The sequence below is a fragment of the Triturus cristatus genome, chromosome 1_2 (assembly GCF_964204655.1).
Source record: "Triturus cristatus chromosome 1_2, aTriCri1.1, whole genome shotgun sequence".
NCBI classification, from domain to species: domain Eukaryota; kingdom Metazoa; phylum Chordata; class Amphibia; order Caudata; family Salamandridae; genus Triturus; species Triturus cristatus.
In genome coordinates, this window is record NC_140580.1 from 294,531,713 (window position 1) to 294,557,627 (window position 25,915).

Below are 25,915 nucleotides of genomic sequence, written 5' to 3' on the forward strand. Positions count from 1 at the left end.
CAATAGATGGATCTCACACCTACCATGGCTGCTGCAGAAAGCACCTCTGCCACCAAGCTGGGCAAGGACCATACATTATGCTCCTCATAGTGCCCCAAAGCCCTTCTAAACTCTGATACCAAATCTTCTCGAAAATCTTGGCTAATAGGCTCGAACCACATCTCACCAGACATGTATATCCAGATCAGGTTGGATCCACTTACAATCGACATGCGTACAATGTACATCGGATTGCACATCTGGTCGAAAAGTCCTCCACCACCACAACATCCCAGCCTGCCTCCTCTCACTAGATGCAAAGGAAGATTTGCACAGGGTAAGCTGGGACTTCTTTGGAACTGTACTGGGCAAAACTGGACTCAGCCCAGGCATGATTGCCAAAATTATGGCATCTTATTTAGCCGCTGTTGCTTCCATCAGTCTTAATGGGCAACACATGAACCCTATCGCTCTCACTAGAGGTACCTGTTAAGGATGTCCGTTATCACCTCTCCTCTTTGTCCTGGTAGTCGAACCCTTAGCTGTTATTATTAGCCATACTTGCGGTCATCGCGGGTACCTTTGGAGGTCTGTCCCCTAAACTCAGTCTGTTTGCGGTTAACCTGCAGCTTATCCTCACACAACCTGCTACCTCCCTATCAGATGTTGCCCACTGTCTTATTGCCTTTGAAGCTGTATCGGGCTTCAAGGTCAACATGACCAAGTTACACACATTGATTCTAACCAGGCACCGTCATGACTTTCCCACTCTGCAATCTCTAGCCTCCTTCCAATGGGTCTGTTGCTCAATACGATACCTGGCCCTCAACTGGACTCCTACACTACACTTGTGGACACAAGATAACTGGCCGGAATATCAGCAATCCAATTTAGAAGACATTTGTCACTGGAAGCCATTGCATATCTCCTGGCTAGGCTGCATTAACATTATAAAAAAGAAATTCCGCCACAGAATACTCTACCTTTTCCAAGCCTTGCCTACTGTCATCCCCTCTGAAGATATGATGTGTTTACAGTGGGACATTTGCACCTTTATTTGAGGAGGTAAGCATCCCAGGCTCTCAAACCCATTACTAATGCTTCCTAGAGACAGGGGTGGTTAGGCCAGCCCTACCTTGCTTGAATACTACTGGGAGGTGCAACTTAAGAGTCATCTGATAATGGGTTTTTAGCGAATGTAATAAACACTGGTTTCATATGGATCGTGCAGGACCGAGTCTGGCTCCCCAACATGCATGGCCTAGAAGTGCTTATATTGCCATCCCCACCTGAACAGTCCTAGAAATCTGGTAAAAACTAGCGCTTAGAAGAGATCTCACCACCTTCCCGTACCCCAACACACCGACTGCTTGAAACTCAGACTTAAATATAGTCTCTTAGCACCACAAGTTCCCTACCTCGAAGGCCAGTGACTGTAGAAACCTGCACAACCTCTTTGAACTTTTGCCACATCAAACCCTTTGACCAATGCAAGCTACATTTTAAGGTCCCTAAATCTACCCGGCTGCAGGACTTCAGGACTGCCAACTGCGCCACTGGGTACTCCACCCCCTCAATGCTCGCAGAGCCACACAGGCCTTTACCCACTCGCCAGGGCTTACGACGGGTCCAAGAGGCTAATTTCTAAAACTTACCAAGCCCTGTAGCACTCCACGCTTCCCTGCATCCACTCATATCAATGGCACTTGATCACCTCACCAAAAAAATGGTAAATACTTTACCGTGATATACCTAAGATGTAAAGAAGTATACCCCAAGGGGAGACTGCCTATAGAAACATGGCATAATGGTACCTCAGTCTGCATATCATCTTCCCCACAGCTTCAGTCCTCTGATGGTGGTGCGGAGCAAAGACAGGAGCCTTCCAACAAATCTGGTGGTCTTGCTTGCTTATAACCACATATTGCAAGGAAATTCTTGGGCACAAAGGCACAGTAGGATTCCCTATCCCTGCTTCCTACACCGCCGTCATCTTGGGTATACAGCCCCCTACACACACAAGGCTATGTACCCCACAGCCCCCCCGCCCCTCATTGTCCTGTGGTTAACACATCTCTGGCATGTTATGGCAATAGAGTAATTATCCCACAAATTAGCTTTCACTGATAAAAATGTGCACGTTTCTGGCAAACGTGACTTGACTATTTCTCTCGAATTGAACATACCTGCTTCACCCCACCCAAGCTTAAAGCTCTGCAACTCTGTCTAAAGCGCTTCCCCACCATCATGACGGGGGCCAGAATCCTGGACATGCCTCCTCAACACCCTCCTTCCAGGGAGGCCCTGACCTATGCCTCTCCGATGCAGTAACATGGACCAGGAACTCCCAGGCAGATCTTACAACTTGGCGCCTACTGCACTATTTGTTTCATTATTAGTAGTTTATGACATGTATAAACCACCACTAGACCACTCCTGTTAGGTACTTCATACATGCTACACTTAGTTCCATATCATTGCATGCCTGACTTACTGATTACCAACGCACTGAAATACTTTGCTATATGTACCTGTTGTGAATATGCCTCTGAAGTCAACTCATGTTTTGTTTCTTGAAAACATTTAATTAACAGACTTTGAGTAAAAAACAATAAGTATATAGAATGTACTTTGCCTAGTTAGATTTGTAGATGTCTCAATGTCCTCCGTTTTTATATGCTAATGTGGATTCATATGTCTCCTCTTAATTACAGGATTGCATATATACCTGCATACTGCCTTTCTCTCCTCAAAATCCTTAGTGCCTAATGGGGGAAGTAATGCAAAAACGATATACATCTCTGACGTTTTTAATTAGAATATTTTTATGCTGTTTTAATATACTCCCTAATGAATGTACATAGCATGCTGGTGTGTTATTTGAGGCTTTTAACAATGTTCTCTACCATTCATCAATGTATTTTGTAATGATATGGGGGTTTAAATGTATTTTTCCATTAGGACATATATTGTCACACAATTACCAACTCTTCCGATTTCATCTGATTTTACAGTGCGGAATGTGGGGTCTGGTTCTCTCCCGCTTGGAAAAAAGCAGACGTAGAAAAACCAAACCACATGAAATCAGACAGAGCAGAATTCCAAGAGGTAATCCCGCTCTCTTTGATTCGTAGTGAGGCCTATGCGTAACTTTTACTTTGCACTTTAATAGGGATGAAAAAAGCTTTTGTACTTTAGCACACTTACAGGGTAACAACTGGATGTGAAACCTCAAAACATGACAATCTTCACTCCTCAAGGAAATCGCGGTAACAGATCTAGAACTCTTTGCAAGAACTAAAAACCACATTTGCATACATTTTTATGTTAAGCTGCTGCACCGTGGTTCAAGGCTGCAAGCTTCCAGATGAAACTGCAGACTGAAACCACAGCACATGAATGAATGCAACTCAGCATTCAATGCTCTAGCTCAGTTAGTTGACCTTGACACACCTGCTCCACCCGAAGGACCCATAACCAAAAATGGGCATTGGGTTGCCTGCAGAGGATGAGTTTGATGCTGTTTGACAGCTGGGGATGCATTATCAAGTTGAGCTGTCATTCACCGCAACTTGACTTCCCATGTACATTTACACTTCGAATTAGCCATGGTGGAACTCAAGGGATTCAGCATTTATTTTTTTTAATTTTCAAAAACCTTTATTGATCAAATCAAATACAAAAGTTACATTTGCAGTATATCAAAGCACCATATACAAAAGACACTAGGGATTCTGCATTTAATTCAATTGGACACCTCATTCCAACTTAAGGATTTCTTTACAAACAGTTTTAATTCTTCCCAGCCAAGAGAGGAGCACACCAGTGTATAATAAAACACAACACTTCAGTCGTCTAAAAGTCTAACATATATTCAATACAAATAAAGCCATCAGCAAGCAAATAGTGATTGACAATTGCTGTTTAAATGAGCCGGAGCATCTACTCCAATCGCGCCAGAGCATATAATGCTTGGTCGTACTGATACTCTGTAAAGCGCAATGATACCTCCGGGTCTAGCCAGCGCTATAAAAAACTCTTTAAATAAATGCTAAATTTCCATATAATGTACACTTATTTTTAGACACTTTTTCTCAATACAAGTGAATGGAAGCAAAACCACATGACTGAAACTGTTACTTTCAGATGAACCATCTAATCAGCAGATGGTAGAATCTTCTCATGAGAAAGAATGCATGAAACTATTGGAATTAGATACAGAAATAGAAAGAAGGACTGAGCTCATCATATTTCTAAAATCCATGTCTTGCCGAGCAAGATTTAAAAACAAGACTACGTTTACTACAAGATGCAGGAAAGTGTGCAAATCTATGACACATAATAAAATGGCTTCAACACTTCAGAAATACATGATAATTAGCAGAAATGTTAAGATGAATCTACTTGTTCAGTCAATATCAAAATGAATATGAAATTTAAAAGTACAACGTATCAGTACATGTTAGGGCACATTCAGATATTATCATATTCGGATGGAAGCAGTGGTACAAAATACGGGAAGAATCGTTTACCATTTCTCACCAGGTAGAACCACTATTGTGAACACTGGTTCAACAATGATTCAAAGTAACTGTTCATTTTTTTTTTTTATCTAGTTAATCTTTTCCTAATTTAAATAACACTTGACAAGCTGTACCCTTTATGTTCACTGGGACATTTTTGATGGTAAATCATTCTTGATTCAGTTGTCTAAGGTTGTTTTTCTTTTGTGCTGAAATGAAATCTTTTGGACCTTGGGAGTACTTTATATCTATTGTCAATTGATGGCATGACCACAGTTTCCAGGAGACTGTCTCTCATCACACGCTGTGCCCAGTGCTCCAACCAGTCTTCCCACTTGCCCCTCAGCATGTCCTATAGTTGGAGCCTAAGTGCATCCAGCGTCTGGCATCGCAGACCATTTTAAGACTGGTCAATTGGAATCTGCTGAGAATCCAATACAATGAGCTTAAGATCCACACTTGGGCGCTGGACATGAAGGCCATAACCTCCATAATTGTATCTGCACATGTCAAGAGCCAAACACACATAGGGGCCGATTCCGATGACGTTAGGAAGGGCCCCGGATGGGATTCGGTATTGTCGAATCCGATTCGGAACCCTTGCTTCTTACTGAATCGTTCAGTTATCCCAAGGACCGATTACGATGCTCGCAAACTGTTCAAGCAGACCGAATTGGTTCTGAAAGGCATCCGGACAGCCCGAGTCCTTTAGAGCCAATCCATACAGCTCTATAGACACAGTTTCCGGACGAGCGATTACGATGACTGAATCGGACAGCCATTCTGATTCGGTTTGCCTGAGACGAAACAGCTGCCAGAATCTGTCTTTGGGGGCCCGCTGCGGGCTCCCCTTCACCCGGAGGTGTCCGAATATGGCCCGTGGGGGTACCCAAGGGACCCCTCTTACTAACCATGCACAATGTGGTAAGCACCATGGGGTGCCCGCCACAGAGTGCAAGGTTTTCCCCAACCACCCCTTTTTTTCAATGGCAGCCTGTGTTCGCTTTCAGGACACAGGCTCCCATTGAAGTCAATGCGAGTCTGACCGAACGATGCTGGGAGAAATCATAATAGGTCGTCCGGACTCACAGGACCCAATTCGTTTGGAAACTAGTCGGGAACCGATTTGTTCGGGACAGTTTCCTAACGAAATCAGAATCTGCCCCATCGTTGGTAAAGCAATTCTAGATGGATGCAATCCTTACTTCAAAGATCTCTCTTTCTTCCAATTCTAGACAGCCACGTATCATTTCTGGGTTAGCCTAGATCTATTAATAATTAACAAGCATTGGCAAAGCCAATAGGTCACACCTATGCGAGATCTATTGGCTTTGTCAATGTGTATTTTTCAGTCATGCTGTATAGTCATGGCTGAAAGTAAAAAACGAAAACGAGCAATGATGAGGTGAATGCTGCCCATATCTTAGCGTTTGTGGCGTAATGGTTAGAGCTCCCGACTTTGGAACTGGGGAACTGGGTTCAAGTTCTGGTGTCGGGTCAAATTGTTGCTCTTCAAAACTGCAAGGAAAAACAAAAGCCGGCATAAATAAGGAGGAGAAATATGGAGAGGGGTGCGAGACAGTGAACAATATCGGTACGGATTGCACCAAAGCCCTAAAGCACATGTACTCTCACACAAAACAATGCCATCACACAGGCTGCTTTAATAGTCGGTGCCAGATGGTAACTAGAAATAAAATTATTCTTTATGACACATACATTTGCTTCTTGACTAAAACATCCCATCCACCCTCAGATTAACCCCTTGTGGCACACCTGCTGTTATCCTAATATAAGGTAGGTTAGAGATTACAGTTACCATTTATAATCAAATAAACCACAAACAAGGCCTTGCTCATGGATATCCTTCCCCAGTGAGCTGGTGAAACAACTCAAGCATATAAAAACAAAAGGTAAAATTATTCTTCATGAGACACGCATGCTCCATAGGCAAACATACAACAATCATTAATCCTTATGTCATTCATGCTATTATTCTGTTACAGAGCGAAAGTAAGGATTTTAGTGACCACTTATAATTCAGAAAGTCACATAATAGTGATATTTATACTTCCATTAGAGGAGATTTATTAATTTTAAAGATTGTCGGTGAAAGAAATGCTGTTTTATTCTTCACATTTAAAGGCTCGCTAGGGATATTTTCCATTAACAAGAAAATAGTCAAAATAGGATCTGTTTTGTGGTGAAGTTCCTTTTCTATATCTGACTTTTTTGCTTCGTATTAAGCCATGTCGGAGATGTTCTCATAATGTTGCAAATAAAAAATGCAGCTACTGCTCGCAGACGCAACTGTTTTTTCATTTAAATGGTTTATTGTTCAGCAGAGCAATATCATTTCCCCTTGCATTTGGGTTAAAGGAGACACTAGAATATTAATATTTAGGTTGTCTTAAGAGTAACCTGTTTTAAGTTACATAATTTATGAAATGTTGCTTGGTTAATTCATGTAACTTTATTAGTGCAGCCCTACGATACCATCTTACATTATGTGAAGAGTGTTCTTTTCACTCCTATGAAACTAGAAAACCTGCTTAGTATGGGATGAGTGCCAGAATTTCCTGAGACCTTTCTTGCGTTTTAAACTGAGCAGTCTGCTACTACTTTCTGTACTCAGAATAGCATTTTACTGATGCACAGCGCAACACCCCTATTTGTCTTCCTCAGCAAAAAGCCAAGAAAACCATAAATAATTATGCTACAAAAAAAATAAACTGAACTTACTGATATCCTTGCCTACACAGCAGGCCAGTAGGAACACCAGAAAAGGTTCACATGAATTGTAGTTTACTCAAGGTGACGTGCAGGATAATGGCCAAATCACACAAGAATCCAGTAATGTAGGAACATAAACTCAGCATGATTTGATGGGCTGAAGATTAAACACCCCCTTTCAATGCGGAGATTATAAGGAGATATCTAGAATTCCAAAATATGTGCAGGTGACTCCAATACCATTACAAACGTGAGGAGAAATAATTAAACAGCTACCGCGAGCCACCTCACAAGGGCAGCTATGGCACTACTACAGTGTCAATACACATTTCCTATGATATTTGCTTGGTGGCACTTACACCCAGAGATGACAATGTATATTTAACTTACAGGTACATCATGGATTTTTTTTTTAGAACATATCAGATTTTTGTATCACCCAAGATGACACTTGAGGGTTCAGTCAAACTCCTACCTAAAGTGCTTTCAGAAATACTATCCAGTGATCTTCAGGCTGGTTTTGTACTACAATGAAACTATAATAGATCCAGACTTTGGCAGTTTAAGACACTGCACTGATCTATAAGGCTGTGGGAGAACACTGCACTTCAAGATTAATGATGAGTCAGTGTCACAGAATGCCATGCTATGGGGTGACACCTCACCTGATGACTCTACCAAGAGAGCTCATGTGGCAGTTAGAATTTAATGAAACTGCCAGGAGGGAGATGTTGTTGCTGGCAAAAATGTGTACGGCCAGGTGATATGAAGAAGGTGAAAGGCTGTTTCATACCTTTGCGTAGCTATTTAAAAAACAAACGCCAAACAGGAGAAATTGTGAGAGTTTGAACCACTGAGGGAGTAAAGGATGAAGATTGGTTGAGGGCTGCTGCCATTAGCGAAACTATGGTTTCTGAATTTGCTGCAATGTATGTCCTTCAATCCAGACCATGAGGTATTTTGGACCCTCTTAGAAGCTACTTAGCCCTTTGGCAGGATGGTGGTGACTAGGAGTAGCAATGCATACGGATTGTCCCACAAAGACTATTGATTTGAAAACAGGCACTATGTGCTGCATAGTAAGCGCTATTATATCCTCGTGTCAATAGAATCCATTGAGGGAAACCGTGTGGTCACCATGAAAGGGACAGAACCATAAACACAGTTTAATACTGAGTAGGTGTGCTGATGTCCCCACAATTTCACCATCTCTTCTGAAAAACTTTGAAGGCAGGCTGCACCTCATAACTTGCTATTTGATGAGAATTATGCAATGATGACTGTTCCTGGTTCTTTTGGGGTTCAGCCTATTTGGCTGCTTTCTTTTATTAGAAAAAACCTAAAGTTTGGTTTAAAAAGTGAGGCAATTATTAACTCACTTTTTACAAAGTATTATACAGTTGTATTTTGAATAGCCAGGACCCCAGAAAGATAAAGCAATTCTTAGAACATATCACATTCCATGGAGAATGGATAGAGGGTGAGTGAAGATAGCATACACCGGTGCTGCTGAAGACCTACATTCCAAATACTGAATAAGCCTAATATGGATTGGCGGACAGGCAAAGGTGAATTGAGAGACTCTAATATTGTCATATAAAAATAGCGTGTTACCAACACCAAACCTGAAAACATAATTTTGAGGGGCATACGTTCACTATGTCTAATACAGGGTTTTAAAAGACCCACAATCCACTCATGTCGACACAAAGTATGCCATAGCATTACCAGTGGCTCCTAAAGGAGTGCTTCTAGGTAAAGTGCACACACCAAAATCTAAGAACAGTGTGTGATGTATGGCAAGGTGGACAAGTCGACAACTTGCAGTGTACTCTCCTCAGCTGCACTGTGTGAATATTTTCAGTTGCACTTGAAAGAGGATAAAAACTAATTGGGATTTAAAACTTTAGAGACTTCTTCAGGAATAACATATTTAATATATTAAAGACATCTGGGGTGGAATTTACTGAATGCTTAAGGCATGTCTTTGTTACAGGATTAAACAAGCATTGGCATAGCCAATAGGTCTCGCCTTTCGGACCTTATAAGTGTTTAGCCATGCAACAGTTGCATAACTAAATACTTCTAAGGCCCCAAAAGCGAGACCTATTGGCTATGCCAAGCGGCCGTGCGGCCACGAAAGTGATCGCTATAGCGATCAAGCATCAAAGCGGCCGTGCTGCCGTGAAAGTAATCGTGGTAAAAGCGGCGCGCGCGCCCGCGCACATGCACTGTAGCCCTAGGCTGGCCTGGTAGCACTTTTTGGAGCCCTCTCAATAAGTCTCGCCAGACCAGCGCATGCGCTGGGTCAGGCGAGACCTAAAAAGGATTGGCCAAATCAATCCTGGACTTCCCTGCTTAACCCAATACATTGAGGCCTTCATTAACGGTTGTGATATCCCACGTGAAGCGTGGATACCTTCCCGGCCATTACAAGTAGAGCCATGGATTCAGAACTAATATTTCTGTGTCCGGAGACATTGCCTCGAGTTCACTCCGTATGGTTTGGCATCTGGAGAAAATGCTGCAGTGAAGGGACAGGGGCTGCGAGCAAGAGAACAAACCAGCCCCTGCTCTATCCCTCAGCAACAGGGAGGAGCAGGCAATGCAACCCCCAGCCTACTTTACTTTGCACTGGCACAAACCCCCCGCTGGCCTCTCCTGTTTGTCTCAGTGAATAGGGGGAGACTGACCAGAACTGGAGAATTCCTAGCCCCCCCCCCCCCCCATCCACCAGTAGCCCTAGGTCTCCTCACACCAAAATCCGGAAAAATCGCAATAAGGCCTCATTCTACTGAATTAGGCTATGACTGCACTCAATACTTTATAGAGAGGCTTTGATGGTACAGTCCTGATAGACTGATAAACTGTGGGAGGATGCACAGATGGGAAGAGCGACTAATGAGATGTTGACAGACGAGAAGTGGGCACATGACACAATGTCTCATATTATTCCATTTAAGTTTCTGTATCAGAATGAATATATTTCAAATAAACTATGTGTAATATATCCCCACATGTCAGGGAGGTGTGGTAGTTATAAGGCTGAAGTGGCTGATTTCATACCAATGTGATGGCACAGCCCTAAAATTAAGAGGTTTTGCAGGAATTTTGGGATGTTATTATTATTATTATTACAACAAACAAATGATGGACGGAATGCTGACAATGCAGACATTCTCCCCCAGTCAAGAGATCTGGGTTAAATCCATCGTTCTTTTGCCCACTACGCCACCCCAGTTTAGACATGGCCAAATGCAAATCAGTCTTGACCCTGTGCCTCATGGGAACAGTCCAGCCCGAACTGCCAAGCCATGTCTTCCCTGGACCGGAAACAAGCATCCTAGGACCGGTTTCTGGCTATCAGCCGTCATCAGCCAGGATAGCTTGACTCCAGTGGCGTAGTGAGCACGGGTCCCACGTCTGGGAATACCCATCCCACTTAACGCTTTTTGCCCTAAGTGGGATGGGTATTCCCAGACGTGGGACCCGTGCTCACTACGCCACTGGAGTCAAGCTATCCTGGCTGATGACGGCTGATAGCCAGAAACCGGTCCTAGGATGCTTGATTCCGGTCCAGGGAAGACATGGCTTGGCAGTTCGGGCTGGACTGTTCCCATGAGGCACAGGGTCAAGACTGATTTGCATATGGCCATGTCCAAACTGGGGTGGTGTAGTGGGCAAAAGAACGATGGATTTAACCCAGATCTCTTGACTGGGGGAGAATGTCTGCATTGTCAGCATTCCGTCCATCATTTGTTTGTTGTAACGCTTTTCGCCCTAAGTGGGATGGGTATTCCCAGACGTGGGACCCGTGCTCACTACGCCACTGGAGTCAAGCTATCCTGGCTGATGACGGCTGATAGCCAGAAACCGGTCCTAGGATGCTTGATTCCGGTCCAGGGAAGACATGGCTTGGCAGTTCGGGCTGGACTGCTCCCATGAGGCACAGGGTCAAGACTGATTTGCATATGGCCATGTCCAAACTGGGGTGGTGTAGTGGGCAAAAGAACGATGGATTTAACCCAGATCTCTTGACTGGGGAGAATGTCTGCATTGTCAGCATTCCGTCCATCATTTGTTTGTTGTAACGCTTTTTGCCCTAAGTGGGATGGGTATTCCCAGACGTGGGACCCGTGCTCACTACGCCACTGGAGTCAAGCTATCCTGGCTGATGACGGCTGATAGCCAGAAACCGGTCCTAGGATGCTTGATTCCGGTCCAGGGAAGACATGGCTTGGCAGTTCGGGCTGGACTGTTCCCATGAGGCACAGGGTCAAGACTGATTTGCATATGGCCATGTCCAAACTGGGGTGGTGTAGTGGGCAAAAGAACGATGGATTTAACCCAGATCTCTTGACTGGGGGAGAATGTCTGCATTGTCAGCATTCCGTCCATCATTTGTTTGTTGTAACGCTTTTCGCCCTAAGTGGGATGGGTATTCCCAGACGTGGGACCCGTGCTCACTACGCCACTGGAGTCAAGCTATCCTGGCTGATGACGGCTGATAGCCAGAAACCGGTCCTAGGATGCTTGATTCCGGTCCAGGGAAGACATGGCTTGGCAGTTCGGGCTGGACTGCTCCCATGAGGCACAGGGTCAAGACTGATTTGCATATGGCCATGTCCAAACTGGGGTGGTGTAGTGGGCAAAAGAACGATGGATTCAACCCAGATCTCTTGACTGGGGAGAATGTCTGCATTGTCAGCATTCAGTCCATCATTTGTTTGTTGTAACGCTTTTCGCCCTAAGTGGGATGGGTATTCCCAGACGTGGGACCCGTGCTCACTACGCCACTGGAGTCAAGCTATCCTGGCTGATGACGGCTGATAGCCAGAAACCGGTCCTAGGATGCTTGATTCCGGTCCAGGGAAGACATGGCTTGGCAGTTCGGGCTGGACTGCTCCCATGAGGCACAGGGTCAAGACTGATTTGCATATGGCCATGTCCAAACTGGGGTGGTGTAGTGGGCAAAAGAACGATGGATTCAACCCAGATCTCTTGACTGGGGGAGAATGTCTGCATTGTCAGCATTCCGTCCATCATTTGTTTGTTGTAACGCTTTTTGCCCTAAGTGGGATGGGTATTCCCAGACGTGGGACCCGTGCTCACTACGCCACTGGAGTCAAGCTATCCTGGCTGATGACGGCTGATAGCCAGAAACCGGTCCTAGGATGCTTGATTCCGGTCCAGGGATGGGGTGGTGTAGTGGGCAAAAGAACGATGGATTTAACCCAGATCTCTTGACTGGGGGAGAATGTATGCATTGTCAGCATTCCGTCCATCATTTGTTTGTTGTAACATTATTATTATTATTAGCACTTATAGAGCGCACAGCTACCTCCAACGGAGGTGTCCCGGCGCTAATTTTGGGATGTTATGCAACGGATCACTGTTGTCCGCCGTCAAAGAGAGCCACCGATAAGGATAGTAAATCTGACACAACCTCTTTCTAAGGCATGCAGGAAAAGTGTTACTGATCACCAAGTGAAGAATGGAAATTAATTGTTTTTCAGCTAAGATGCCAAAAATAAAGAAATGGCTATTGAACTTGGTAACGTATCGAATGGGAACACTAATATTTTTATTACTCTCCGCAAGTCACGAGAACTAGAGGCATGATATTTACTCCAGGACTTCTGTTGTTGGCTACTGATAATGGCTCAGATTGTTGCAAAAGTATTTAATATGATGAATGATGTGATAAAGTCAGAAACCTTGCCGTTTTCCCCAGGTACACATTGGGAGATAAAACCTGTTGATATATATTCGGGGGAAATGGGCGGTAAAACCCTGTACATGTGGATTTCGGTATGGAAATTCCCGACATCCGTCTTTTACGGCCCATAAAAAGAGCAAAATGTGTAACAGGTGCTATACATTAAATCTGTATACATTTCCAACCCCGAGGAATCGGTTTCTAGCAGTTGCCATAATTAGCACACTACCATCCAGGGCACTCGTAATCAGGGCCCTCGGTAAGGCAGATCAACTCAGTATTGTTCCTTGCAGAGAGTGAAGAAACCGTTACCAGCACCTCTCCTACAAGACGCCTAGTAGGGCAGGTGGCCCTACTAGGCGTCTTGTAGGACGAGTTACCTACCTTCGATAACGATGTATCTGGTAGAGGCACAGTCTAGACGCAGATTCCTTAACTTAGAATATCCGCAGGCGTCAGACTGGATCCGGAAAACTTTCCGCAGCAGCACCTCTGCGCGCCGGGGGGCGGCGCCACATGGCTACGCCCTGACATCGTCCACGGATGTGACATCAGCGGAGCCATATATACCCCGTCCGGCGCGCTGACATCAGTTTTCGTTGGAGAAACCTTTCCGTGCCACAACGAGGAGCCACCACCAAAAACTGTGAGATTGCAAAAAAAAGATGGAAAAGCAAAAGAATTCGAATGGTGAACAAAAGCACCACAAAGGACAGTGTCAGGCACTGTATATTTAAAGTAGTGAAGGGCAGAGCAGAACACCGCTCTGAGAAGCAACCCCGCAAAAGCGAAGACTAAACTTCTCCCGGAGGTAGAAGATGATTTGAAAAAGCATCATGGCAGACGACAGAAAGTCTGCAACTACAATACATAATTGTGAAGGACAACAAGTCCGGAGCACATGAGCAAGAACAATCTACCACAGGACGGCACCCGAAAGAGGCGTGGCATCCTTAGTAATAGACCTTTAGACATAGGCAGAGCCAATAGACTTGAAACCAATGGACTGCAGGGGAGGTAAGAGACCCCAAGGCGATTGAGAAGGGATTAGCGGAGGGTGGGGAAACATGAGTAGAACCAACACTGGATAACACAGCTCATAGGAATGCCAAAGGCACATGACACATGAGCATACCGCCCAATCACGAGAATGGGCGGAGTTGCGCAAGCAAAATTAGAATGAAGCATTCCTTGTAGGAGTGAAGTGAAAGTTGTCACCCCGCAGAAAGACCAGCCACCTGGAGGGAGGCGAATGCAGGAATCCCAACCTGAAAAGGTCCTCGCAGAATGGGGAGGACGAGCGGGCGTTAAGGAATCTGCGGCTAGACTGAGTCTCTACCAGATACATCGTTACCGAAGGTAAGTAACTCGTCCATCTGATAGAGAAATCTAGCTGCAGATTCCTTAACTTAGAATAGATACCAAAGCCATACCCATAGAGGAGGCGGGCCTGCGACTGAACCTCACCAAGTTCCCCGAGAGAACTTCGCCGTCAGCAAGCTGACAACACACAGTGGGGACTGCAAGCCAGAGCAGTCACATCCGCCCATGAAGCTCTGAAGAGTGGAAAATAATGGGAGGACAAGGCACCACAAGCCGTTACAGAACAGCTCGAAAACCCCTATATGTATACCGAGTTGAGAGAAAGAAAGCATAACTTAGAAATGTCTGTGCGGAAGTGAGAGTGCATGGCTTCGTAAGGAAGAGGACTTAGCCAAGGGTCCTATGGATCCGCAGGATCCGATGTGTGGACTGAGTAAAACCCAGAGAAATGTAACTGGTATGACAGAGGCAGTGCATACTGGTCCAGCATGCACCACAGTAGAAAAGGGCACTGACGAACCCGCACCGGCCAAGATACATGGGGCAGCATTGGCAGGATGCCAACCCCTGACCAGGAAGTGTCGGTAGTACCAGAAACACAAGACACTCCAGCACACAGCCGCTCCTTCACAAGACATGTGAGAGGGCGGACGGCAAGAAATATAAGTACCCAAAACAGGAATACAGTAAGAATGATAGACATGTGGAAGACAGGAACACACATGGCATTCCATGTGGATGAAAGAACCACACAAAGCATAGAAAACAAACTCCTGTATGATAGTGTGAGCAGCCCATAGGTGAAGGATGCATCAGCAGGTAGGCAACTGGTAAAAAGGGAAGGGGGGTATCTGGCAAGCTGGACACCCACAGAAGAGCTCGTAGAATGAGCAGACCAGGGCGAAGACCACGGACACCACACGAAGGAACGTTGCCTGCGCAACTCTGCTGTGTGAAGAGCACAGAGCAGAAATAGATTAAGAAAATATACGTGGAAAACCACGTTTTACCTGATCAATACTAGAGTACGTAAAAAGTACCAACAAGCATATGGAAGCAGAAGTGGACAGGCCCATGTCCAGAGACGCAAGCGACATCAGCTACCTGCCCAGGAGGAACCACGGTCTCCCGCTAGACGGATGAGGAGATGGAACCAGGCATGATAGTCTAAATAGGGAGGGCCAACCTAAGAGCCCAGGGACCCAAGAAATGAGTATCCTGAAGAGAACGCTCCCCTTGAGAGTGTTACAGCAGGAACCCAATGCCGAAGTGCAGAAAACACCTGCGCGGAAGCAACAGTGAATGGGAAGCCAGTCCCATATGGAAAGTGCCCAGAGAAGGAGGGCATAAGGCAGTCTACAGCAAGAACGTATGCAGCAAATCCGCCACCTTCAAAGACAAGCCCAGTAAGGGCAGAGTATAGAAGTGATAACGCAAACACCCTATAACAGTAGACATACCAGGGTGTAGTCCAAATGGGTGCCAGCACCAAAAATAAGTGCCGCCCAGCGGCTTTTACTCTGTGCAAAATGATGACAGTGCGTCTTCCGTGAAAAAACTGTTCCTAAACTGAACAGAACAAGGGCCCCAAGAGGCAGTGGTCGGCAAAAGAAAGCAGCCATCACTGACAAGAGGAGCTCTATGATGCTGAAAAAAGGGGAACCTTGCTAGGGCAGGCGAAGCATAGGCTGCATGGTACGGAACCCATACTGAGGCACAGAATATACTACAAGCAACTGGAGTCTACTGTAACCGAAAGTTCAATAGAGCGATACTAACGTTAATATCGCAGAACATCAGAGAAGAGGGACAGCCTGACCCAGAGAAGGATGCCTGTGAGGAAGACTCCATAGGAGCGTACTAAGGCTAAGGTAACCACCGAATAGCCAGCAAGTACCCCACATAGGGTAAATTTTAACCCCTGTGCGGGAAACCCTCTTGGGCAAAGTACACATTCAGAGGGCTGAAATGAAGACAGAACCAGCCGTCCGGCCATACTGAAGGCATACTGAAATGGCGGAACTGCCCACATTATCAGGGTACTAAGCATAGAACCCGGAACATCTGTGAAAACCAAAACAACAAGGCAACATCGCCTATGCAGAAGATAAGAATACTATAATGGCAGAAAGTTGATAGTTACGGTAGTCCCGACATGAGGTGGGACACAGCTGAATCTGCGTGGCTGTCGAAAAGATCCACGGCATTGAATGGTAGCTGTCTAAGAGCATCCCAAACATTGTCTGGAAACCGACCATCGCGCAGCCAGGCATGGTGGCGCAAAGCTACAGACCGAGCAAGAGCTCTACCATAGAGTCAATGGCATCAAGGGAAGACCTTAGGGAAAACTGCGCCATTCCCCTGCCATCATGAGGAAGACAATGTCATTCTGGCCGTTGTCCTTCAGGAAGAGAAGGCAGAAGGGTCTCAACCAAGTCCCATAGGGCAAAGGAAGCGTGCGCGAACACGCAAGACGTATTCAATGCGTGTATGCTCGCACTGGCAGAGGCAAAAAGCTGGCGACCACATGCATCCAACCACCTAGACTCCCTGGTGGGAGGTAACAACGGCAAAGCGGAAAAAGACTGCAAGTCAATAGCCGCCTGAACAACCAGACCCTGAGCCCTAGGGTGAAGGGACAGGCATAGTGGATCACCAGGGGCAGGACGGTGTCTGCGAGCAATGGCCCGATCAACAGGGTCACCAGTGGAGGGCCTCGCCCACGTGCCAAGCAGGATGTCAAATAAAGAACCCCCAAGGGGAAGCAAAGGCTCCACCTCAATAGGCTCCATGTGGAGAAGATCCAGTAAAGGATCCGAAGGCAAGGAAACAACCGGGGCTGAAAGCGAAGAATAGCTGCCGCCCTGTGAATAGCTCGTGCGCAGGCAGCACTAGCTTTAGTCGCCATTCTGGGAGGCGATATCAAACCGTCAGTAGGAGAGGTTTGGAGACTAACCCGCCCGCTAGACAGTAGAAGTGGAGGAGCCTGAGGCAGGTCTGAAGGCCACGCAACACTAGGTACCTGCACCATGGGGCACAGAGATGACCTCTTGCAAATGAGGAGGCATACGCGCCGGCACGTCAGCACAGGAAGCAGCGTAGGGCTGTGCGGTGACCAGGCGGATGGGCTGGACGGCCAGCTGGGATGGCCCTTTGGGCCGGGTCCCGTCGGCGTTGTGTCGACTCCGGAGCCGGAGTCGACGCCGCCTCCGACGTCGGTGCAGGAAGCCGCATATGGCTGTGCGGTGACTGGGTGGGTGGGCTGGATAGCCGACGGGGATGGCCCTCTGGGCCGCATCCCGTCAGCGTTGTGTCGACTCCGGAGCCAGAGTCGACGCACACAGCCGGAGCTGAGGACGAATCCGCCAGCGAGAATTCGACATGAGTGCCTTCCACCTCTTTGGGACCCGAAGGCGCACCCGGGAGAGGGGGTGACCCAAAGAAAGATTCGAAGGCCTTTGAATAAGCCTCCATTTGGGTCCTCGTCACTCCAACTCCCGGAAAGGGAGGGTATGTAGGAGACGACTGCCGGATGCCCGTGTCTGGCAAGGAGCGAGAGGAACGGGCCCCAGCGTCACGCGTACGGGCAGAAGATCCCCGCGACTTACGCTTGCGCTTACCCGCCTCAGAACGACGTCCGTGGGAATGACCTCGGGAACAGGCCTGATCCTGAGAGGGAGAACGCTGACGCGAAGATGCTGGACCGGACAGCCGTGCAGCCAGAAATTTCATACGAGGCTTTCTCAAGGACTTGGGCTTCATTTGTTGACAGGCGTCGCACTCTTTGGAGTTGTGGTGCACTCCCAGGCACCACATACAGACGGCGTGCGGGTCCGTGACAGACATCTGTCACACACAGGACTCACACGCCTTGAAGCCCGAAGGCATCGCACACTTTTCCGTGACACCGAAGGCATCGAAAAGGCCGAAACAAACAGGCCAAGGAACCGCTGGTTTTACAGGAACCGTGTTGGGACACGGAAAAGAAGAAAACGGACGTCAGTGCGCCGCGAGGGGCATATATGGCTCAGCTGACGTCACGTCGCGTTTTTGGACAACGTCAGGGCGGAGCCGTGCGGCACCGCTCCTCGGCGCGCAGAGGTGCTGCTGCGGAAAGTTTTCCGGATCAAGTCTGACGCCTGGGGATATTCTAAGATAATCTGCGGCTAGATGTCTCTATTCAGATTGATCGTTGCTTCACACCCAGTCCAGAAACAAGAAATAAATAAGCTCTAACTGGCACTCTTTGGGCACTGGAGAGATGTGATGGAATGGAGAGATGTGATGGAATGGAGAGATGTGATGGAATGAAGAGAAGAGATGTCCTGAGGGCACCCATTCATGGCCTAGATGATAGCTATGTAAAAACAGACAGGACCACATCCTCCTTCCCAGGTGGTGAACTCCCATCTATAATTCAGCAAAACTCTTTACCTATCCCAATAGTCTCGCTGTCGCTTGCAAAGGACATCCCTTTTCAGTGCTGCTGAACTCCTCTAATCGTTGTGATGGGTAAAGCAACTTCTCCAGAAATCTAGTGCAGCACATCCCTTCCCAGACAATTCTGCTGCTGACACACGGAAGTTTCAACAGAGAGCAAAAGTACTAACTCCTCTCACAGAATGTGCCTACAGAGTACCGTACATCTTTCGATTCCTTCAGTATCCAATGCTGGAGGCTGAATTCGTGGGTGGAAATGTGCGAGAGGCTCCCTGCCCTAAGTGGCAGAAGCATGGGAGTCCCTGAACACCAATTTGTGTATTTTATATGAAGTAATCAAATGTTTCAACTTTTCTGACTCTGTAAATATTGTTCTCAACACTGAATTACATACACTATAGTTTTCAGTGTCTTTTCATATAATCGTCACGTTGTCCACATTTCTGCAGGTTTAATTATTTTTTAATAAGCTCACGTAAGAAGACGTTGTAGTTTAAAGTAAACATATTTTATCTGCTAGTCTGCATGTTTCAGACATTTTTTAAAGATTCCAGAAGAGGCATCAAAAACTGGGTACATCACTTAAAATGTGGCCTTTGGAACTGAACACACTTCCCAGAGGTGTCCCCTGAGCGGTGTATTAGACACTCAACATTGTTTTTTTTTTTTTTTTTTTTTAAACAATTTTTATTAGTTTTTCCCAACGTAGAACAACATGAAGTCCACATTGCATTCAGTATTCCTGTGAAGGATAACCAGGCCAGTGGGAACAATATCAAAGACAATAAGCTCGCAACAAAACCAGTCTAAACCCCCCACCCCACTCCCTCTCTACCCCCAAGACACTCAACATTGTTACTGTTGATTAGCAAGGGCATAGCTCGCAATCTGCCATTAGTATAGCACCGAGACACCATTCGGTAGTCTGGTGTATGGCTTTCTAAACAGCAGTGCTGAACTGAAAGCATCTCTCCCAAGGTAGCCTCCAGAACTGAGCGGCATATGTCAAAGGTGTCCTCCAGAACTTCCAGCATTTTCGCTAGAGATGGTCCACTATGAATTCACAACACACCAGGGATGGATTCCCTAACTGGACACAACGGGCCAGAGGGCACATTCAGAACTGAACACAATTCTCAAGATGTGACTTTCAGAGCTGGGCACATTGCTTCACATCAAGACTCTAGAAATAGATACAGCCCACTAAATGTGGCATGCAGAACAATTCTCTTCCTGTCCCAGCAGATTTTCGTATTGTTATCTGCTGACCGGTGCCGAAATCCTTGTGTGTGAGGGAAACCTGCACTGCTGCAATCTATGATGTTTCATTACCGGTAGAGTGATGATTTCAGAAAAAATTACAAAACAAAAGACCGATCTACTGTCTTTGTGAATAATGTAAGCAACTTTGGCAATGAATGCAAAAGTAAGAGGATGTAGAAAAGAGCATGTTAAGGATAAAAATTACGCTGTCAGAATAATTACGAATTTATGGCGAAATGTATGGCGGGCGGGATTCATTGTGTTCTTTCACCAGAAGTGTTTTTTGTCTGAAACAAAAATCTCAAAAACAAGTCTGGAGTGGGAACCCGTGCACCAGGCACCTGTCGCCTTTAGTGGATGAAGTCAGGAAAGTTGGATGTCATTATAATAATGCACGTTCAACGCACATATTTGCCTCGGGTCGTTGCTTTGAATTGTACAAAAAAGACCTTTTAATGTAATAGGTACTTACGTCTAAGCTTTTTCGGTGTTTATTCATTGGGCTGTAATGCCGAATCAATTTAAAAGAGTGTGTCATCTAATTTGAGTTGAATTTCTAGGTGGGATAAGCAAACAGTATCTGCTTTGGGTTAGGAAGAGCCATCTGTTCAAACAGCTATCTGCATATACAAACTGGGTTTATTTGACTTGGCATTCAAACGCAGTTGCAACCAGTTTTACTCGTTAAGCTTTGGCATCTGGCATTTCATTTAGAGAAAGTCGGATGACTGCAAATTCACGCATATGCATCTTTCTGCTATTCTCAAAGCCTCATTTTTGGTTGCTACAAGAAGCTTCGCGTTTCATGTACGTTAGCAGCGTCAGCGCAGCCATGGCGTCACTTCCTGCTGGACTAACGCTGTAGAGATCTCGGCACACGAAGTAGGTATGAGGCGAGTTGGCTAATCAAAGTACAGCCGACTGAGGAGCAAACAAGTAATAATGGTACATTCGTTTCAGAGATCACACGGATGGCTCGATTAGGTGACCAGCAGTCAGTAATTTCCATTGTTAGAGGCTGAAACTAAGGCTACTCGTTTTGCGCATACAACGACCGTAAGGGAGCTTTGTAAAAAGGTGCAGCAGAAATAAAAGAATGCATTATATTGCTGCACACGCACTTGCAGATTGCAAATGCCTCTGAACAGCTCCATCTTGGAGCAGTGAACACGTTCATATGATCGTACTCGTACAGAGTTTAAAACTGCTCAACATAAGGAATGTACCACAGAGACTTGAAAAAGAAGCATTATCTTTTCACTGGCACATCAGTGGGTGTGAGTATTGAGAGTATGTATGTGAGTGCATTATGTCTTATCCATAGATCTGTTTTTTATGGAGTTATGACAAAGGCAGTAGGCATAGCTTATGTACTGTGAAAATTGTTTGTTAAAGCCTTTAGGACTTTACAAGTAGATTGTTATCACAGTGTGTTACGGACAGTAGACCAGTATTTTGTTACATGTAATCTCAGATTACCATAGCAGGAAAGGGTTTTGGTGTTGGCCATGCACTATGGCAAAACCTTGAGGCAGACTGTATTTTTCCACATATTTGTAATTTTACAGCTGTAGGGATGATGGTTGCCAGTTTATGTGCACTTGAATATGCAGTGTGTTGGACACTGTGTCAAGCCATTTTAAAAGCTATGGGTAGGGACACTGAAATTATGGGATTTTGCTAAGGGCCGGACTGGGAACCACAACCGGCCCTGGCCAAGTGCTCGGCCGGCCCCCTCGGGTGCTGCCGAGCTCTGTGCCATGGCCGGTTTTCGGCCGATTTTGTTACAGGACCGATTTGTAAATGTTGTAGACTTGTAAATGCTGCAAGAACGGCCCTGTAACAAAAACGGCCCCCAGGGGCCAAAACCGGCCCCCACACTTGCGGCGCACCGGGGGATTGCCCGGTGCCCGCTACAGCCAGTCCGGCCCTGATTTTGCTGCTGCGGTGTCTTCCGCGTAATTATAGAACTGCCATCATCTGCTACCAAATCTGCACATTTTAACAAAAAAAAAAGTTTCTGGCACCAATGGTTCAAAAAGTACTAAAAACACAGCGAAACATGCTGCCATGCGGTGGATGGCCCTTTGAAAAGATTGACTGGTCACCTTACCGGTGCTTGTTGCAATATTCAATGTCAAACTCATACTACTGGTACGTAAACTTTGACAGAATTGTATTAACATGTAAAAATGACAAAATAATGAGGTAATACTATGACAAAATGTGCTGCGCTACCCACACAATGAAGCTTTTCTTGCCACATAATTTAGTCAGACATGCCGCATAATTTGCCCCCCCCTTTCTCACTGCACAATACCAGTGGCCCTGGCTATATGCATTATCCATTCATTGGAAAAAAAAAATCTTGCCAGATTCAGCAGGTTTGATCGGTTTATTAGAAAAAGTTATGACAAAGCCAGTAGGCTTGACTTACTGAGAAAAGTAAGTATTAAACACAATAGTTTAAGGAAGGATTTTATGGCGATGGGCTAAAACCTCCATGCAGTTGCATGTTGTTACATGAACTCTCACAGACTGCCACAGGAGGCAAGAATTTTGGTGTTGGTAACTAACCAGAACAAAACAAGGGTATAGAGGGTGTGCACTATGATAATTCTCATTAGACTCTCCTAGGAAGAGTTTTATATTGTTTTAACAAATGTCATTTTGTAAATATTTGTTTCTTTATCACTGTATACTTGATGGTTGCCTTGTGGAAAAGTTTATGCCCAACAAAGAAGATCTGAGTTGGTTATTGTGACAAACTAATGAAAAAAGTTATAAATTGTTTCTTATGAACAGATTCAGCAGAAGTAGTAGGCCTAGCATATTTTCTGTGAGCATAAGCCCAAGTTATTAGGCATTGAGGGTCATTTACACTCTGCCCCCACCCTGTGTGTGAATAATGGCATTTCCTGATCACGTGTAAATGTACCTGAAAATTAATACGCTTCAGTGTCAAAGCTGGTTGATAGTCCATTGGTTTTAATTTTTCTCCTTTTATAATTCTTCATTACTCCTCTTTTTATTTAAACTTTTCTTAAGGAGATACGAAGATACTTAAGCTCCACAGGCAGTGCTAATGATTTCCCTTGCATACCACTCACTTCATCTGAAGTGCGCTGCATCCCACATAACCACTTCCCTTAAACCAGGCGACCATTATGCAAGGCTATTTTCTGTAGTATATCATTGTTTTACCATTCCAAGATGGCTAAAATATTGTTTCTAAACGTGGGGGGCATGATGGAACTTTAAAACAAAGATAGATTATGTACAATACCTCCACAAAATGGACATGTACTGCTATGTTTCGTTTAGGTATTACTAACATATGCCCGCCGTTTTTAAATGGCATGTTTTCTTTTTTTCTCCTTGCATTCATTTAATTTATCTAGCATATGTTATTGCATTTGTGCATGTTTTATTGTGGTAGGGTCAGAGGGTGACTGCAAGAAAGAGTCAATGGATGGTTGAATTTAGCTCAAAGATGAGTGACAGAGTGAATGTATAATGACTTGTTGAGGGCTTAAACTCACCAATGACAGAAGGCACATTTACAAGCCAACCCTATTGGCATTGGCAATGCTTGTTGTCAAATAGATTCAATGAAATACACATACTTTTTGTTGTGCTTTATACTGTCCAGTGGGTTCACAATACCACTCCTAAAAATACAGTTAACATCACAATTGACCAGCACCGTTATTTTGATCCCTCGTGTCCTCGAGGACTTGGTGTTTGATCTCTCAGGTTGGGGTGTTTTTTATTCAATCTTTAGGACAGTTTTTGTAATGGACTGCAGGCAGCTATTAAAGGAATTGACAGAAGGGCACCACCAGGAGTGGAGCCTGTGGCTTAATTTGACTGAACACAGGAAACCTCACAGACCCGAGCATGGAAAGGATTGACAGATTGATAGCTCTTTCTCAATTCCGTGGGTGGTGGTGCATGGCCGTTCTTAGTTGGTAGAGCGATTTGTCTGGTTAATTCCAATTACGAACGAGACTCCTCCATGCTAACTAGTTACGAAACCCCCAACGGTCAACGTCCAACTTCTTAGAGGGACAAGTGGTCTACAGCCACACAAGATCACGTAATAACAGGTCAGTGATGCCCTTAGAGGTCCGGGGATGTCTGGGGCTGCATGTGCGCTACACTGAATGGATCAGCTTGTATCTACCCTTCGCCAATAGGTGCGAGTAAACCATTGAACCACGATCGTGATAGGGATTGCAATTATTTCCCATGAACAAGGAATTCCCAGTAAGTGCGGGTCATAAGCTCACGTTGATTAAGTCTCTGCCCTTTGTACACACCGCCTGTCGCTACTACCGATTGGATGGTTTAGTGAGGTCCTCGGATCAGCCCTGCCGGGTCAGCAATGGACCTGGCAGAGCATCGAGAAGACAGTCAAACTTGACTATCTAGAGGAAGTAAAAGTCGGTACAAGGTTTCCGTAGGTGAACCTGAGGCAGGATCATTAACGGCAGAGTGGCCCGAGCGATGGACGGCGCCAGCCCGAAACCCTCAGCTGCCTCCTGGGTGGAATACGCACACACCGTCGGCACAGGGCCCAGCCCTGCCCTTGCGCGCCCTGGCTACCGCACAGGGGGCTTGGGTGAGGAAGGTCCTTGGCGGTCTCCTCCAACAGGGGAGGACCCGACCGACTAAAGTGCGAGGGACAGGGGGGGGGGGCCCGGCCTCAGTCCCTTCAGGAGGGGCACAGCGCTAGGCCCTCCTGAGACAGAACCCACACTCACGCAGCATGACCCACATTGGGGGAAACCGAATGGCAGTGCCTCCCCAGGCTGAGTCCACCCCCCCACCCACAAAGCCCTGCCGCCCCGGACCCTCCCGCGCCCGATGCCTGGCCCGACCGGGCTTCGGGCGACTGAGGAGTAGCCCTTCTCATGCGGCTTGGAAGAGAAGGAGCCGGGGCCTGCAAAGGGACCCCGGCTCCTCTCGATAGGAGACGCGCAGGACGGAGAGCCACCCGGCTCTACCCTTCTGTCGCCTCCAACCTGGGCAAGTGGGGGCGGGCTACCCACCAGCCCACCGGCACGGCTCAGGCTGCTGCCTGAGCTGGGGACTCTCAACATCCCAGGGGTCTAGCCTAGTGGCAGACTGCTGACGTGCAGGTGGGGCGACCCTCCCTTGTTGCCAGGTACCCAGTTTGTCCCAGTCCCGTGTGGCCGGGCTGAGGGTTTGAAGACTCGCAGCGGTCGCTCCTGGCCATTCCGAAGGCAGGGGGCTCGGTTATGAGTGTGAGGGTGCCCCTGCATGAGCAGGAGACCCCTACAATCCATATAGTCTATTCTCCTGGGTTGTAAGTGCATCAGCAATTATGATACTTAGAGTGGCCATGGGTCATTACGCGATGGCTAACTCTAAACTGGCTGTAACAAACCCTGTCGTGTTTGGTATCAAACATGTTGGAATTATACTCCAACACCGTAAACAGTGTTGTTATGGGGTATGAATCATATCCCAACATCATAAATGGTGTTGGAGGTATGATTCCATGCATTGTAAAGCTCCTCCGGGAGGCCTTTAGTGCTCCCGGTAACAGTCTTCTAGACCCAGACAGCAAACTATGGCTGCTGCCGACCAGAGACATGATTCTACCCTCCTGCTGCTGAGCCAAGCTCGAGCAGGGGAAGACAGGACAATAGGTTTCCTATCACAGGGAGGTGTAACCACCTCACAGATAGGACTTAGTGTATTGGGCCAGGGTGGGGTCGCTTGCCAGCGCCACTAGACTGCTTTGAAGGGCACATTTGGTGCCCTCCTTGCATACTCAAGTTGGAACCAGTTCAGGGAGCTGTTGGCTCCTGTTCTGGTGCGAAACTGGACAAAGGACATGGGAGTATACTCCCGAATGTCCAGCCCCTGCAGTGGGAGGGACCCCAGGATCGTCCCAACCCTTACC

At 46.3% G+C, this 25,915-nt stretch overlaps 1 protein-coding gene and 1 pseudogene across 2 annotated transcripts in view; one reads left to right on the forward strand and one right to left on the reverse strand.

The window, feature by feature from the left end:
- Positions 1 to 25,915, reverse strand: part of NUDT13 (nudix hydrolase 13) — a 620,793-nt gene that overhangs the window by 499,524 nt on the left and 95,354 nt on the right. The gene's annotated exons all lie outside the window — the stretch shown is intronic.
- LOC146867199 (18S ribosomal RNA) lies at positions 23,728 to 24,469 on the forward strand (annotated as a pseudogene; the record flags this gene model as incomplete).